Consider the following 18,820-nt stretch of genomic DNA (forward strand, 5'->3'; position numbering starts at 1 on the left):
TGATCATCAGAGATGCATGATTTGTCGTTGATCCTCATTTGACCTTTAATAAAAATCTTAAAGAAAAGTGACTTTATTTCAAGTAATTACATCCTTTATTAGTAGTACATCCGAAGATTCTCGAATTTTCATGTTCGAGGAATCTGAGTACTGTCGAGGGTCTCCAGTTTGTACACCCCAGGTTGGATTGCTTCTATGATCTGGTATGGTTCTTTCCAATTTGGAGTTAACTTGCCCCATTCTATAGGTTTGGATACTTCAGCTTGTCTCAGCACTAGATCTTTGGGTCAAAAAGTTTTCGCTCTTACTTGGGAGTTGTAATAGCGGCTACTTGTTGTTGGTACTAGGCCATTCTATTCCGAGCTCTTTCTTTTATTTTTTTTCAAGTAAATCCAAACTTGTTTGAAGCCGATTAGGTATTCTTGCTCATCGTAGACCTTGAGCCTAGTCAATGGTATCTCGATCTTTATCGGAATAACTGTTTCGGCTCCAAAGATGAGGTTGAAGAAAGTTTCTCTGATTGCCATTTGAGGTATTGTTTGATATGCTTATAGGATGTTATAGAGTTCTTTTGCCCACATTCTTTTCACTTGACTAAGTCTGATTTTCAATCCTTGTAGGACAGTGTGGTTGGTTGCTTTAGTTTCTCTCTCAGACTATAGATGTGCAATCAAGGTGAGCCTATGGTCGATACGGAGCTTTGAACAAAAATTTTTAAATTTTTTATTATCGAACTGGTGCCCATTGTCAGTGATGATGGCTCGTGAAAGTCTAAATCAGTAGATAATCGACTTTCATATAAAATATTATGCTTTTGCCTCGATAATTTTTATGCCAAGAGCTAGGTTTCGACCCATTTAATGAAGTAATTGATCGCTATAATTAGAAACTTCCTTTATCCGATCACTTATGGGAATGGTCTGAGAATGTTGATTCTCCACATAATGAAAGGATAAAGAGCAACAATTGATGTGAGTTCGGCCATAAATCTTTTTTGTATGTTAGCATACTTTTGACATTACTCACATCATTTGACGAGGTCAATGGCTCCTTTTGAAGATTTGGCCAATTGTACCCTTATCGGATGAGCTTGTGACTCGCCCTCTAAGTGATTATCATAGATATCTTCATGTACTTTTCGAAAGGCATAGTCAGCTTCGAAAGGTCAGAGACAATGGAGTAAAGGTAAAGGGAAAGATTTTTTGTAAAGTCACCTATTGAGTTTCACATACCAAGGTGCTTGTTGTTTGATCACCCAAGCTTGAACAAGGTTGGAAGGTAATTCTCTATTAACCATGTAGTCCATGATGTGATCTATCCAACTCGGCTCATGCTCAACCTGAAGTACCATGGATTTGTCTATGCTCCATATCTATAGATGCTCAATAAAGACTTGTCTGTTATGGTTGGTCAAAATTGAAGTGGCGAGATGAGAGAAGGTATCAGCTCGAATATTCTCCAACCTAGAAATCCACTAAACTTTTAGGGTTTGGAAGGCTGTCGATATTTCTTTGAGCTTCTAAAGGTATCTTGTCATTGTTAGATGTTGAGTTTTGTATCCACCCTAGAGCTGACAACAAGGTGCGAGTTGGAGAAGACCTTGAGGTCTTTTATCCTGAGTCCTTTTGTAAGTCGGAGTCTAGTGATGAGAACTTCATACTCAACCTCATTATTTGAGATTCTAAAGTTAAATTGGAGGACATATTCCATTATGACTCCTTTCGAGCCGGTAAAAATGAGCCCGATGCCACATCCTTGGGCATTTGCAGCTCAATCAATATGTAGAATCCAATGAAGAAATTTTTTTTGTCCTCAAATCTTATCAAGAATGGATCTTCAACATCCTCGAATCTTGTCAAGGATGAGCCCTCAGATCTTGTCAAGGGCAGTTCTTCGATATCCTTAGATCTTGTCGAGGATGAGACCTCGAATCCTGTTGAGGACCATTCTTCTTTTGGGACAGTACATTCCATAAGAAAGTTGGTCAACACTTGGGCTTGCATTGTAGGTCGAGATTGAAAGTATTAGATGTATGCACTAGAAGTCAATATGACAGACACATTATAATTTTTAGGATATATATTTATACTTAAAATATTAATTTATCAATAAAATAGATAATTTTATTTTTATTCTTATGTAATGTGTCCTTGATTTGTCTAAAAAAATTAATAACTTAAAAATATATATTTTTAAGAATTAAAAATTTAAGATATATGTAATTAATTTTTAAATTACTTCAGATCAATGGATCATCATGGGGATGGTGATTGATCCGATTAGATTGATGCATAGATCACTTTCTTCGGGATAGATGAATCTCGAGTCTATAGTATGGAGATACTAAGTGAGAGTATGGGTAGTTATTGGAGAATATCAATACTGAGCATGACTATATAAGAAATCATATGGATGTCTACTCACTCGTCAGTGATCTTTTTGATGCTATAGTAGTGTGAATGATTCTTTGACCTTCGGTGCCTCGACTGCTCATAGTAGGGTTCTATAGTTTGACTGCACATAAACATGATCTTTTAGCCATTTAAATCTTTATAGTGTACGTTGGCTACAATAGATTCATTACAGAAGTAGGGTATACATCTAAATGAGATCTATCAATTAGTAGATAAGGAGTAGTCCTATAGGATTTGAGAAGCTGAGTCTTTAAGTCTGTGGCCACAGCAAGATGATTAATGAAAATGAGTTTCCATGAATTTTATGATTTGAACTCATGCTAATTGAATCTTGCATATGATAGATATTAGAGTTTGATGAGTTTTTCATAACCTCCATCTTGTTGGGACTCATGATAGAAAAACTGAATCATATGATAACTACACCTAGAGATTCTACTTATTCTGTTCTATTGGATTGCCATCACATACAGCTAGACATCACTGATGGATTATGATAACTCACTGGATCATTTTGGATTGATGATCCTTGATAGGTGTGAGTTGAAATTATTTCAATCCATTGAAAGGTGTTTCGATAATACTATGATGGAGATCATGGTATATCTCACTACCAGATAGAAGAGAACCTATGAGTCACACACAATAAGAGTTTGATTTAATCAAATGGTTAGATCATAATCAAATTATCAATATGATTGATAATTTAAATCAATTTATAAAATTTATAAGTAAAAGATCTGCTAATAGTTAACAAGAAGGACTAAGTTGCAATTGTTGCAATGCAATTTAATGAGATCAAATTAAGGTCCAAGTCCTAATTAAATTAAATTAAATTAAATTTGATTAGACTTGACCTAATCAAGTTTAATTTGATATTTGGATTTCAGATTTGATTCTAATTAGATTAGGATTAAGTCTAGAACAAACTGGGCTCAAATCGAATTTGAATTAGATTCAAATTAAATCTGAATTGAACCCAAATTGGTTTATGTATCAGAGTCCCAAATTTACTGGGACTCTTCTTCTTTCTCATGCTAGAAATGTGGGACACGCATGGGGATGCATGCCCCCTTCTTTGGCATGCATAAAAAAGAGAGAGGGCACCAAAGGTGGGTGCCCCTCTTCTCTGATCTTCTCTTTACTCTGGACAAGGCTTTATCTTTATCAAGTTTTAAATCTGATTTGAATTTAATTCAGATTTAGGATGATCTTATCTAGGATGGTTAGAGATTGTTAGACACCTCTATTTAGCAAGCATAGAAGTGAGAAGGAAAATGTTTTCATGTAGAATATTTTCCATGCAGTAATAATTCTAGCACCACTTCTCTTTTGTGCCCCATCTACTTTCGACATCCCAACCCTAATGCACCAACAAAGAGAGAGAAAATTAGAGAGAGAGAAAAAAGAAAGAGAGAAAGGAGTTCTCTAATCCATTGCCTCTTTTTCTTCTTCCAATCCAATGCGAAAGGTGTTCGCACACAGTTTTCTCTTCAGATCTTCTTCATGCAATCTTGTGAAGAGTTGAAGGAGATCAGATATAAATCAAGGGAGCGAGATCTAAAAGAAAGGTATCACCTTGGTGATCTCAGATACTTTTGATCTATATCAATCGTATGTGGATACCCGTAGAGGTCAGACATATGTGCGGCTTTATCAGAACTTGCAGACATCTTTAGATTTAGATCTTGAAGAAAGAGATTAGCACTACAAGTAGGTGATTAGATCATCAGATTATTTTTATTTTGAAATCAGATGCATGCTTATTTTATTTTCATCATATGAACTAAATCTGTAGGTGTTTAGATTAAATCTATACATGTGTAGATTAAAATATTTTAATCTACTCTTTAGCTGCCTATTGCAAAAATTATTTGAAATCTACATGTACAAAATACCTAAAATCTAACAGTGCTATTAAAGACATGAATTCATATGCATGAGGATAGGATGAGATCTAATTTCTAATCAGATCTAAAATTAATATGATTAATAGTCTGACATCGGTATGCTATAAGGTTGTCTTGGCATAAGGTTTACCTCTTATATTGGAAAGATTGTCCTATATCGATATTGGACAATTTTGAAAAGAATTTTCATGTTAGACATGATTTTATCTATATATGAGATATGTAAATATTTGTTTAGATCTAAAAAGTAGTTTCAAGATCATAACATGTCATTTCATACAAATAATTAAGAACTAAAATTTATGTTTATGCATGAAAAATTGGTCATAGGTAGATCAAATTAGGTCTTGTAATTTAATTACATTTAGAGTTTTTAATTAGAACATAATAGAATCAAATTAAGATGAGTAGTTGATCAAATTGAGTCAAGAGTTGATTAGGATTAGATCAAGAATGCTCAAGATCAAACCAATAGTTGTAGTTAGTCGAATCAATTGACATCTATATGTTAAATCAAATAACCTAAAGACCTGATTCGGCTTTGTAGCTCAAGCCTGAATCACTTAAGCTAATCTATTTAAAATCATATTAATCAATTGATATCTAAGGTAAGTGCTTGAAAAGTGGTTACTTAAATAGGACCCTTGATTCTTCAAATGGGTGCCTCTCACCGATCTCCACTTACCTAGCTAATTTGGTAGATTATGTCTTGAATAAGGTTGCTTGATAGTTTGATTTAGCCCATACTAATTAGATGAGCTATTGTTGTGACTAATTAGATGAGACCTAAATTAAAATCTCCTCTCATATATTAAGTCTAGCGATCTTCTACCATTGTAGATGTGCGGACGTGCTACTGATGTTGATTATTTTTAGCTGATCACAGTGGTTCAATTGTATCAGAAATATGCAACCACTCTATTAGCAAAAGATTGCTGCATGGTGAAGATGGGGTTGGGCCCAATATCTGTCAGGTGAGGGACCTAATGATGACTTCATACTTGCATTTGAATGATTGATCTGACTTAACTAAAGAGTGTGGCCAATATCTATCAAGTGAGCCATATGACTTAGAGATCGAATCACTGCAACATACTTAGAGAAGCATTAGACAAGAGTTGTCCACTCATCAGTATGCATATCATCAATATCTATCAGATGAGGTGCATGTGCATCGATGGGACCATACTACCCACTAGAAATTCTTGTCATGTTAAGATTTTTATTTTTCTACTTGGAGAGTGTAAGAGATCCAAAAAAATAGTAGGAGCCTATTTATTTCTTAAAATCTCTAGAATAAATATAAAATTAAGTACAAATATCTAACTTGAATCTCTACTCTCATAGTTTAACCATATCAACTTCAAACCCTTTAGCCCATATCCTACAGTCCAACCACTTGATCGATATTAACTTTTAGGATTAGCTCAAAAATCTTAAGTTTATCTTGGTTCTAGAGAAAATAGGGTATGCACTTGATCAGGACACTCCAACTTTGCCAAGCCATCCTAGTGCTGATCAAAGTTCAGCACAGAATAAATGGATGGATGATGATGATCAGATGAAGTACTACATACTAGCTTTGATGATCAATGAATTGCAAAGCCAGCATGAGTACTTACCAACTATCGGGTCATGATTACTCATCTACAAGAATTATATAGTGAGCAAAGCCGCACTATACATTTTAAAGTGTCTAAAAGACTCTTCAACTCCAAAATACATGAAGGACAGTCAGTCTACAATCTGATAATGATTAAGGATCTGGAAGAATTTGAGAAGCTCAGCATGACTATACTAAAGGAATTACAGGTGGATTTGATCTTGTAGTCTCTTATTAGTTTATATAGTTAGTTTATTATAAACTACCATATGAACAAGTTAGACTACACTCTATCTAAATTACTCAACATGTTAGTTACAACAGAGAGAACCTTGAAAAGTTCAAAGGACTCTATTCTTACTGTTGAGTAGGCATCTTCCTCCAAAAGAAAGTTTACTTAAGAAAAATAGAATAAACTTGTGAAGAAGCAGAAGAATAAGAATAGGCTGAAGAATGACACTCTGAAGAAGGCTTTAGATAAAGAAAAATATTTTCACTATAATACTAACGATCATTGGAAGAGGAATTATCCACTGTACCTAAAAAGTCTAAAGACCAAGAAGAGTGACAGACCTTCAAAGGATATATCTAGTTTGACCTCTTTAGAAACTCTTTCCCAAAAGATCTCACCACACTCAAATCAGATTTTATGTTCAACACATGAACAATCTGATTTCTGGACAAGTATCTCATACTTTTCATTTTCTCTCTTCCCTTCCTTTCTATTTTTCTCTCCATTTTCCTTTCTATTTTTACTTCAAATTTTTCCTACCACTTCCTCATCTAATCCCACATCCAAAATAATTTTTGGATGAATTTTATGCCATATGGGGCACCCCTTATATAAGAGATGAAGGGGCACCACACAAGACACCAAGGGATGCCAACTCTTGGCATCCCATCTTTCTTACACGCACATATTAATTTTTTTACATATAATCCAAAGCATCAAGGCATGGAATAGGAAGTGATTAACAAGAAGAAGGACTCTTCCTCTGCTTAAAAAAATTTGGATGCCAAAATATGGCATGTGGAAAGGGAGAATGCGTGAAATACCAAGAGTCCATGATAAGATGGACTCTTCCATATCCACTGCATAAATAAATGGCTTCCATTTTTTTTGTGGTGTTCAAACTCCTTGCTAGAGAAGAACTCTTCCTTCTCTTTTTCACCCATAATTCCAAGAGCCATCTCATGACATGGTGAATTAATAAACACATGGAGAATTAAAGGAATGAAAGAGTTTGATATGAATTGGACTCTTCCAATTCATCGCACAAAAAGTGGGGCATCCCAAAATATTTTTGGCATGGAGTTCCTTCCAAGAGAAGGACTCTACTTTCTCTTCGACATCCCACATCCCAAGGCTCCATTTGATGGTGCACAAAATAAAAGAATGAGTGGAACATGTAAGAAAATTAAGAGTAAAGGAGAAGGACTCCTCTCCTTAAATGCCTAAACTAAATGACACCTCATTTATTTTTTCATGTGGTTTTAACATGGAGAAGATGGATTTAAATAGAACTCTTCCATTAAAAATCAGATAAGCCACCTATTTCAAAATAAGTTCAAACCCAGTCACATTAGGTCAAGGCAACAAGCAAAAGGTTAGCACAAACACATTTATACTGAACCCAATTGGGATCTTGGGTTAATTCATGTGCTAGAAATTCAATTAACCTATTAAATTTATAATAAATTCAAATTGATTGGATCAAGATCAAATTTTTATTGTGTGTGATCCATTGGGTTCCAAATCTAAGCAGCAATAGACCCAGACTCTCGACATAACTGAAGAGTCTTAATCAATTAGTAGTCTTCCTAATCGATTTGAGAATTAAACTCTTTTAATTCTAACGAGTCACAAGTCAAGATGGACACCTAGCAATGTGTCATGACTATCCAGAAGATTTTAAATTCAGCAAAAATACTAAAATTATCCTTCCATGGTGAGTTACCATACAATTCAATCCTTCGATCACACAACATCCCGAAAAGGACATGGGTATAAAAATATGTCAAGGAGTGACCATCAGAGTCACCATCCTATGAGATCATATAGGATGTTCTCTCCTCCTACAAGGAGTGATTGATTTTTTATTGACCACTCATAATCTTTATGCATACTTCACCATATCTAGAATATCCCACACACATCTTAAAGTGGTGTGCTAGGAAATAAACCAAAGTAAGGATCTACGTACATAAGGTACTATGATGATCTCAAGTCAAAAGATCACATGCACCACTCCCACTATAGAACCATCTATTGACATGCTGTAAAGCTCCATCAAATATTCTTTTTGTGGACCTGTTCAGTGAACTCATTCTCTAATGAGTACCTATATCCTTGTATTCGTATCACTACACAAGTGGTTGTGAGATCAACCACCCTCTCTATTAAGCATACATAGGACGTACCAATCTTATCGAAATCATCGATCCCTGACTCGATGATCCAATGACTGAAAATATTTAAGATTGGGGCTATTAAGATTTTAGATCTCATTGGCATGATCCCATCATGGCCCTAAAATTATTATCCTAATCTATGGAGTTTATCATAATCATAAAGGTATGATGCAGCAAATGATAAAACACAATACCTCTTAAATAAAAATTTCATTCAAATGAGTAGGAAGAAAATAAAGAAAAATTGCTTTGTATCCCCATGCGATTGGCTTGTAGGGCACTATTCTTTCATCAATCCCCTCAGTTCGAATACTTTCAACCATTTTAGCTATAGTCCAAGTATCATTAACTAATCCAGTCATATCATCAGATTGAAAAGTATCTAATGCATCTTTCCTTTGACACCAACAAATGACATTTGAAGTTTCTCCATGAAATGTCCATGTCGTATAATCACGGATTATGTCATGCTTCAACAAATGGAGCCTAACATCTTTCTTATTCAAATACTTATGATTTCTGCACTTGATGCAAGGACATAAAATCTTATCACTCTCAGTAGAGCATTCAAAGGCATAGTTTAGAAACTCTTCCATTCCTACTTTATATTCATCAGATAGCCTATTACGTATTTGTATCCAACTCTTATTAGATGCCATTTCCTATGTAAAATATTAAGCATTGATAAATATTAGAAATAAAATTCTAAGTACTGATAAATATGAGCAATTACCATGCATGAATTTAAATATAAGCAAAATTCTAGTAATTCAGTAATTTTTATGTAGCACGCATACTTACTGCTATTGTGTCAAGAAATTTTCATAACCAATACAAAGAGCTGAACTTTGAATCAATATATAACAGCAAGTAGAAAACACAAAAAATTATAATAGATACTAATGCTCTTTAAATACTTCGATAGGCATTAATTCGTTATGTAAATTTTAGACTTGGGCCAGATAATGCTAAGATAGTAATAGAATGACACCAGAAGAGGCACTCCATGAACTAAGGAAAAAAAATGGTGAACTTCTACCTCCTAAAATGTTTAATCGTGAGATAGAAAATACTTACATCCAATCACAAGTCAGGTCATGAGCTATAGCACTCAGACCCACCATATTAAGAAATTTTAGGCTAGTTTAGACAACATCGACCTAGACTTGGCACATAGCTATTAGAAAGTAAATTTGCTAATAGAATTGTTACAATATGCAATGGGGTTTCGATAGGTTCAGCTTTCAATCTCAGGTGAGATTGTCCATATTTTTTGTTAGGTAATATAAAAAGTTTCTCTAGTTGGACCCCCATGCTGTTGTTTTTACTTTTTTTTCCAGTAAAACAGTATAATTACACAATACTAAAATAAACATAACAACTAACATCTGCATGTAGCCGAATCCAAATGATCGAACCTATGTATAGATCTTCCCACCTTCCCTACAGGCTAGGGTTATCACTAACAAGTTATTGCTGCCTCATATATCAATCACAGGATTGCCATATGTATATATCTAAGCAATAAAAATGATACAAAAAAAATACATCAAGGAGACTTAAAATAAGAGAGAGAACATCTGAATGACCATCTTGAAAGCTACCAATAAACTGGAAAATACAGTAGAATGAATCATAAAGAATAATCCCTCTTTTATGTTGTCGTCCGTAATAGGTACTAAATTGGATTAATATTTAGAATTCCATAGATCATCCCAAAACCAATGAAGAGGGAGCATGTAATTTTCTTTTTTTTTTTTGGACTAGAATGGTGCATGTGAAACATCTGGCAGACTACAATGACCAGTTTCAACTCATCCAAAATAAAAAATTAAACAAAGAAGAATAAGAAAAACTAAAAACCCATAAAGAAAATGAAAAACCATAGCCCACTAATCCATAAAAAAAAAATAAAGGCACATACACAAGATAAAAAGTCGAAAGGCTGGGAATGTACCAAATAGAGAAAGCAAAGTAGAGATTTCTGAATCAGTATCCTCTCCAAAGTCACAGTATTACTGCATAGGATTTTTCTTTTCGTAGGATCTACGGACATAAGGAGGCACGATAGAATTTTTAGGATTTTTTTTTATGGTAGAAGGGAGAACATGAGGACGTGCGTGAGAGACAATGGTGGGTACAGAAGAGGCATGCGAGAGAGAAAAGAGAGAATATTTTTTTTTTATGGGAGAAGGAGAATGCGAGGAGGCACATTTTTTTTTCTATGAGAGGATTCATTCGCACAAAGAAGAATGGGTACACGAGAGTCGTCTGCAAGAGAGAAGGGAAGGAACCTTTTTTTTCCTATGAGAGGAGGGGAACACGAGAAGGCTACCATAGCCAAAAAACTTCCTTAAGAGATATATATATTTTTGGTAAACAAGCCAGGAAGCTTCCTTAAGGGAGGTACTGGTGCTGGGAATTTGGTTCGTACGGCAACTCTTATAATGGAATGAGGTGCTGGCCATGGAAATAGATTATTTATTATACAACCAAAGAGGGCTGCAAAGAGGCACACAAGAGATCATAATTTTTTTTTTTTACTTTTTATTGATTGGATCAGTGGGATCAAAATAAGATGAGGAGGCAAAAATTAAATTCATAAATTTTGAAACAATTTTAGGAGTAAAAAAATTGGGCAAGATTTATGGAAACATTTTTGTTGAAATATTCCTAGATTGGTATATAGAAACGTTTCTAATCTATTTCCTTTTATATTTGAGAGTGGTTTTATGATAATGTTCCTATAAGTTTTTATTGGAATGAAAAAAAAATATGCCTAAAAATTATTTAATAGGAATGGTAACAAACGACTCCATTTATTTTTATTAGGTATGATTTTAATAACGCCTCTAATAGAACGTTCCTAATCCCTTTATTTTTTTGTAGTGTTAATACCACTCCTTTTAGAATCGAAGGTTATGCATTTGGTGAGAAGATAAGAATAGATTTAATTGCCAGCACTTAAGGCTTTCCTATTTCATCTTTTTTGTGCTACAATAAAAGGCCCTCGAATCCCACTACATATGCTCCAAAGCTTTGAGAAACATAGAACTTCTGCTCACACCTTTTCATTGTTACAATTTGATATGGAGGCCAGAAAAATCATTTTTTATTTTTTATTACTGATGCTCCTAACATTGGCTTCTGGTATCTCTATCTCTCTATCTCTTTTCGAGGGTATCTCATATATATTTTTGTTTTATAAGATGATCATTTAAAAAAATGGAGGCCCCTTTGCATTATTATATGAATTTATATATCATGTAGGTCATTATAACAACATTACACACAATTCCCAATGTATATTTTGATCAAAAATATTGTTAAAAAATTACATTTTATATGTTACAAAACATTTCTATTTCAATGAAGGATGTAATTTTGTTTGTAACTATACTATATTTGTTCAAATAATGGTTAATAATGACCTTTGTTGCATTGTGATAAATAATGTGAAACATTATTTTGTAAGTATTTTTGTTGAGTAGTGATCATCAAAATTTTGTTTGTAATAGTAATATGTGATCTTACATTGCCTCATATTTTACAAACCATGCATATGTCCATCATACATGTAATTTGAGTGTAACTATACCATATTTTTTTATTATAATGGCTAATAATGATCTTTCTACCATAGTAATAATTGACCAGAGATATTATTTGTGTATACTGAGGTCTTGCTTATTTTGGTAGAGCTATTTAATAATTGCCTAGTCTTGAAATAATTTATATAAATTAAACATGAAGAATGCAAGTAGAAAACCAATTACATGGTGCCTAATTTGAGAATCCAAAAGGCTAAAGATTTTCCATATAACCAATGTGGTTTGGCTTTTTCAGATTTCACACATATATTACCAATTACTTGTCCTTCAAGTAGATAATATTAACACATGGAATTCAATGAATTTTATGATAGAATCCATGTTGGCATAGAAGGAATCTGAATGAGAGATGAAAAATCATGTTCCATTAAGTAGAATTATTAGTCTAAGCATTGCAACTACTCTTAAGATAAATTTAACTTTTTATAGATTAATGTCCAATATTGCCTATGGAAACTTCAGATAAGAGAGGCTTGGCAGGAATTAACAATAACCATATTATAATGGAGCATACCTCCAAAATTTCCTAGCTTTTGAAACTAGTTTGATTAAAGAGCAGCATTTTATAAGGGACAAGTTATTTAATATGGTCAACAACTGTATGACAATATTGATCATTGATTCTTTCATTTGGTTTTAGCACAAGAGGTGACTAAAGCAGAAGCTAGATGCATTGAACCTGACTATGAATTTAGCAAGACATATGGGCGATATGTCTGTGTCAGACCAGGCAAATGCAATCGTGCATGCATTTCTGAAGGTTACCATTTTGGATTGTGCTATTTAATTGGGGGTTGCACTTGTATCAGGTGCCATTAATATTGCAATGGAGTCTTCTACACACACCACTTGTTTACTATGTTTTTGCTATTGTTGAAGTGGTTTGTGGTTTACTATTGTAGCTTGCTTTCCTAAAAAGGTTATCTTGAAAGAATAATACCTTACAAGCCAATCAAAATTTGTATTTTGATGGATTTCTCTTTTAATCTTTCTAACTCATGTAATTGACATTTATGGATAAATAAAAAGCATTTATGTTCCATCATATACTGCATCTTATATTTGTTAAGATTATGATGAATCCTATAAATTAGGTCAATGATTTTAGGATTATGATAAGGTCATACCAATAAGATCTAAAATCTTAAAATCCTAATCTAGAATATTTTCAATCAATGGACCATTGAGTCGGAGATCAATATTTTCAATAAGACTGGCACATCCTATGTATACTCCATGGAGAGGATGATTGATCTCATAATTACTTATGTGTGATACTAATACAAGGATGTGGGTGCTCATTAGTGAATGAGTTTACTGAATTGATCCATCTTGAGAATATCTTATGAAGTCTTACTTGTTAAAAGATATTTCTCTTAATGGAAGTTGTGCAAGTAATCTTTTGACCTGAGACTATCATAGAATCTTGTATATATGAATCTATATTTTGATTCATACTCATTCATGACTTAGTCATATATAGGGTGTTCTAGATATGGTAGATCGTGTATGTATGTTGTGAGTAGGTTAACATGGAATTGATCACTTTTGATAAGAGGAGATCGCATCTTACTTACTCTAATCAAATGATGATTCAAGAAACTTTGATCAAAGGAGAATAAAAATTAGAAAGAGTTTCTAATATTTATTAATTAAATATTCATAATAAGATTGAGAGAATATCAATATGAAATTAAATTTGACAAGATTCTACATCCATAGTCATATTTGGGATGCAGTATGATTGCAGGATTCAATTGCATGGTAACTTACCATGGAAGGATATTTTTAATATTTTCATCAAAATTTTATATCTTTTGAGTAGACATGATACGTAGCTAGACATCAATCTTATCTTACAGATTTGATCAAATTAAAGAGTTTAATTCGATTGTCAATTAGAAAAGATTCTAATTGTTGAAATTGGGTTAGCACGGTTGGACCTAAATCGATTAAAAAGTATTCTAATCAAATTCAGTCAACTTGCACTCGGACCTACTATTAACTAGATGTAGAATCCAATGGATCACACATAAAGAAAATTGATCAAAGATCTAATTGGATTAGATCATGTTTGCAGGATGAATATGTTAGCATGTGTTTCAAACCCTAGCTCCTAATTGAGTCGGATTCGATTTTTTGGTTCCAGATTGGGCTAATTACATCCAATTAAACTCAAGCTTATTTTGTGTATGGATTGGGTTGACCCTTGGCTGGTTGAGCCAAGGGGTTTGGCACCATCTAATTTGAAAATCACATGCCAGAGATTTTCTCTCTTGGTGTGTGGGATTTCCTTCGTGCACTAAGTTGTTTGGCGCTCCTAAGAGAGGGGCGTCCCTTTTTTATTCTTATCCATTTCGATTCTATGCATTTCTTATCTTGCGCATGGACTTTTGGTCAACCATCAGATGGCTAATTAAATGGATAAGTCTTCGATCAAGTTAGACTTGATCTTATCTGAGCCAAAACCCCTGATCTTTGTGCCATTTGGACATAGAGTCCATGTGGTTGAGGAGTCTGAATTTTTTTCTCATGCACATCCATTCCCCACACCAATTTTAAATTGATGCCACACATCTTGGCCACTTGATGTGTTAGAAAGTGGTGATTTTTTATGTGTACTTCAAATTTTTTTTATAAAACAGATTATGCACAGTGAAAAATCATGCTTAGGATCTTGACATGAACACATTACTATGATCTGAAATCTAAAGCTTGCTTTGCTTTACTATTAGGATTTAATGACCTTAGCTTTCCCCTGACTAGCCAAAGATAAACAAATAATTAGTAGAAGAAAATCAGAGATCTGATCTCCATATCTTCGAATTCTACGGATGTCTAGGGTTCCGACCATAGCCGCGCACGCACCCGACCTCTGCTGTTATCCACATGGAGATATCTGATCAGAGCACTGAGACCATCAATATGCTAGCACCTTATAGATCTCACTCCTTAACTGTTGCCCAGCTATGCAACCCAAGAGGGGGGGGGGTGAACTGGGTTTCTAAAAATTTAAGCTTAACTTATGACTTATGAAAAATATTTGGCAATAGCTAAATGAATATGGAGAGTTAAATTAATTCAGGACTAATGGCTAAAAGCAAGAATGTAAGAAAATAATGAAGAGTTAAAAGGAAGCAATTATACACACCACAAATAAAAGGATTTATAGTGGTTCGGTGCCAACCTTGCACCTACATCCACTCCCCAAGCTCCTACTTGGGAATTTCAATCCACTAATCTTGTATTCAACCCGAATACAAACGTCGGAAACTCCAACTCTAGCTATTCCAAGCTAGACCACTTATTTCTCGGGTACAAGCCAACCCAATACACTCCAATTCTAGGTTCGGATCAACCTTCCCTTATTTTGGAACCCTTCCAAAACAAAAACAATCACTCAAACTGAGTATAACAATTTTTAGCACAAATAAGTACAAAAGAAAGCTCCTTCAATGAGTGGATATAACTTTAAATACACTTTACTCAAGAGAAGAAGACCCTTTTGGATTTCCTCAAGGTGGTTGAAGACTTGAATGTGCACTTGAGGAGTTGGTGAGCTTGGATTAAAGGCTTCTTCAAAGCTTTGAATGAACTCTTGCTTAGGGCTGAAAAGTTGGCTTGAAAAACCCTTTTTCAAATTCTCTCTTTTGAATACTCTTGAATGCTCTCTTGAATGCTCTTCTTATCTCCTTTGAATGCACACCTTGTTTCCCACATTTTTGATCCTTTTATAGCTTTAAGAAATAGAGGAAAATATTCTAGACTGAAAAAAAGCCGTTAGACCACATTAAATGAGTATTAAAAGTATTTAAAATGGGTTAAAAACTAGCCGTTGCGGAGAAATCCCATCACAGGAGTCGACTCATGGGTCGACTCATGCCTGGGGGTCGACTCATGGGTCGACCTCTGTGGAAGAATACCAGAAAATAGGGTTCTGTGATTTTTGGCCTAAAAACTACAGGGGTCGACTCATGGGTCGACTCATGCCTTGGGGGTCGACTCATGGGTCGACTCACAGGTTGTGCCAAGCCAAAAATTCTGCGTGCCAAACAGCTCATATGCCATGAGTTGACTCATGGGTCGACTCATGATTTTCAAACATGCATATCTTTCAAAATACAAGTCCAAAAATACTGAAATTTTTGCCAATGGATCACAAATCTTTTGTTCTATCATTTGATACTTTCAAATCAGGGTTTTGGTAAAATTACAATTTTGCCTCTGAAGAGCAATAGGTCTTTTTCAAATGAAAATTATTAGTACCCCTTCAACTGCTTTATAATCATCAAAATCAATCTAAGGAGCAACAATCTCCCCTTTTTGATGATGACAAAATACTTGAACAAAAGCATCTATGTGAATCATGAATTTCAAAAGAATGCATTATAAGTGCATTTTCTTGAAAAGAAAATTGATTCTTTTGGTTTGTGATACAAGTGCCCATTTGCATAATGATTTGAAAATTTGCTCATTTGATTATGTGATTTTGATATCAGAATAGAAAATTGCATGTTTGAAAATATCTTATTTGCTCATTTGCTTGTTTTTCAAATTTCTTAGCATCTTGAAAATTCGCTCATTCTCATTTGATTGTGCAGTTTTAGTATCAGAGCAAGTTGTATCTTGAAAAATTGCTCATCCTCATTTGATTATTTAGTTTTAGTATCAGAGCAAGTTTAACAATTAGGTGTATCAATGCATGTCTAAGAATTAATTATAAGTATATCAGAGCATGTCAAATTTTAAGATGTATCAGAGCAAGTCTAATTTTAAGGCATAATTTTAAAGGTTGCTCATTTGCATTGTACTTAGCAATTTACTCATTGTATTTTTAAGTCATTTAATAATTTTACTTTTGATAATTTTCTTTAATTTCTCTCCAATTTATTCACTTAATTTATAATTTTGCTTTTGATATGTTTCTATTAATTTTGCTTTTGATATGTTTCTTATTAATTTTGCTTTTGATATGTTTCTTATTAATTTTGCTTTTGATATGTTTCTTATTAATTTTGCTTTTGATATGTTTCTTTTTCTTTTGATATGTTTCTTTTTCTTTAATTTCTCCTCCTTTTTGACATCATCAATCATTGTTTACTCCCCCTCTTTTTCTGAATACGTTTTCTCTTTAGTGTTTCTTCAAACTTTTTGTGCTAATCATTAATGTTTGCTCCCCCTGAATACAGCAATCATTAACCAAAATATACCATAGATTACCATAGATATGAATTATCAAGAGAAGATATATAATCAAGAGATGATTGACACCATGACAAAGAGTATATATATAATTAAAAGATAATTGATACCATAGTTGTTTCAATACATATTCCATAAAAGTCAACCAGTTAATATCATTACATGGCCCAAAAGATAGTTGATACCAGACATGACTAACAACAAGGATCTACATGACTCTACGGATCAGAATCAGATGTATCAGAGATGGGATGGGGAGAAGATGGATCACGGCCAAGAGCTCATCCTCTGCCCCATCTGCCTCTACCACGAGTGGAGGTGTTGGCACGAGCAGGTGAGCGAGATGAACTTGGTGGCTGAGAACGTTGAGAGGCCAAAGACTGGACTGAAAGAGTGAGTCTAATGGAATCAAGAATGTTCAGTGCTCTCGAAACAGACTGAAGCAGAGTAGTGAACTGAGTAGATGCATGCTCACTCGAGCCTCTGATCTCTCTCCTCAAAAACTCATAACCACCCTCCAATGCACCTCGGAGCCTGCCAGCCTCTGCAGTAAGGTCTGTGACCTCAATAGTGCTCTCCTGTGGCTGAGGATGGGCCAAAGCTAAGACTTGCCCCTGCAAGTCAAGAACTCTCCCAGTCAGTCTCAAAATACAATCCTCGAGCTGCTGAATCCGAATAGACTGATCTGAGATCAACTGAAATACAGTGGAGATATAGGGGATCAAGGTCTGATCAGATGTATCTAATGATGTGGATCCCGGTGCAAATACAGAAGTGCTCCACTGACGTGAAAGCAAGGAAGCCACACGCTGAGAAATCTGCTCAATCTGATCATCAGCCAATCTGAACTCTGAAGGTGGTGCTCTGCTCTCTGGCTGCTGTACTGGTGTGTACCTCCTGGTGAACTCTGAAGGGCCAGCGTTTGGATCTGAAACAAACTAGATATCTGGAGATGCTGCCCTGAAGTCATGGAGAGGAGATGAGGGACCTTCTTCTTCAGCTCTGTCCTCTACTCTGTCCTCAGCTCTTTCTTCTGTACCTTTGATCCAACCACCATCAATCTTAGTGAATCCCATGCGGTGTAGAGTGTGTTGGTTGATGGTGTCTGTATGAGAAAGCTTAGCAGATGCCTCCCCCTCAAAACTGACTCCAAACCTTCTGAAAACTAGTGTAAGGGCCATACCAAAAGGCAGATGTGCCTTGGATCTGTTCAGAGTCTCTCTCATGGCCTCAATCATTAAAGCAGGGAGGTTTAAGGGGGTTTGAGTGATCACATGAAATATTATACAAATATCTCGGCCAGAAAGGAGGTTATGCCTACCACTCCTAGGGAAGAAGAGCTTTGTCACTAATTGATGTAGGATTCTCATTTCAATTGACAAAATTTTGGCTTCCAATTTATTCAAACTTCCCGAGTAGGTTCCTCCTAGAATTACATTGATCCCCTCTTCCTTCACTGGGAGTTCCATGTAAGAATATCCCTCACAGGGCAAATGTAGTATCTCTCCCAAAGTAATAGGATCTAAGCATATATCAACTCCCTTAACAGTAGAAGTTACTGTTCCATTGCCATAGTATAGATTTTGATAAAATTCTCTAACCAAGTCTACAAATGTGACTTCCTTGAGAGAGCAATAAAAACCCCAACCCTGGTTTTTTATCTTTGTT

The sequence above is a fragment of the Elaeis guineensis genome, chromosome 16 (genome assembly GCF_000442705.2).
Source record: "Elaeis guineensis isolate ETL-2024a chromosome 16, EG11, whole genome shotgun sequence".
NCBI lineage: Eukaryota > Viridiplantae > Streptophyta > Magnoliopsida > Arecales > Arecaceae > Elaeis > Elaeis guineensis.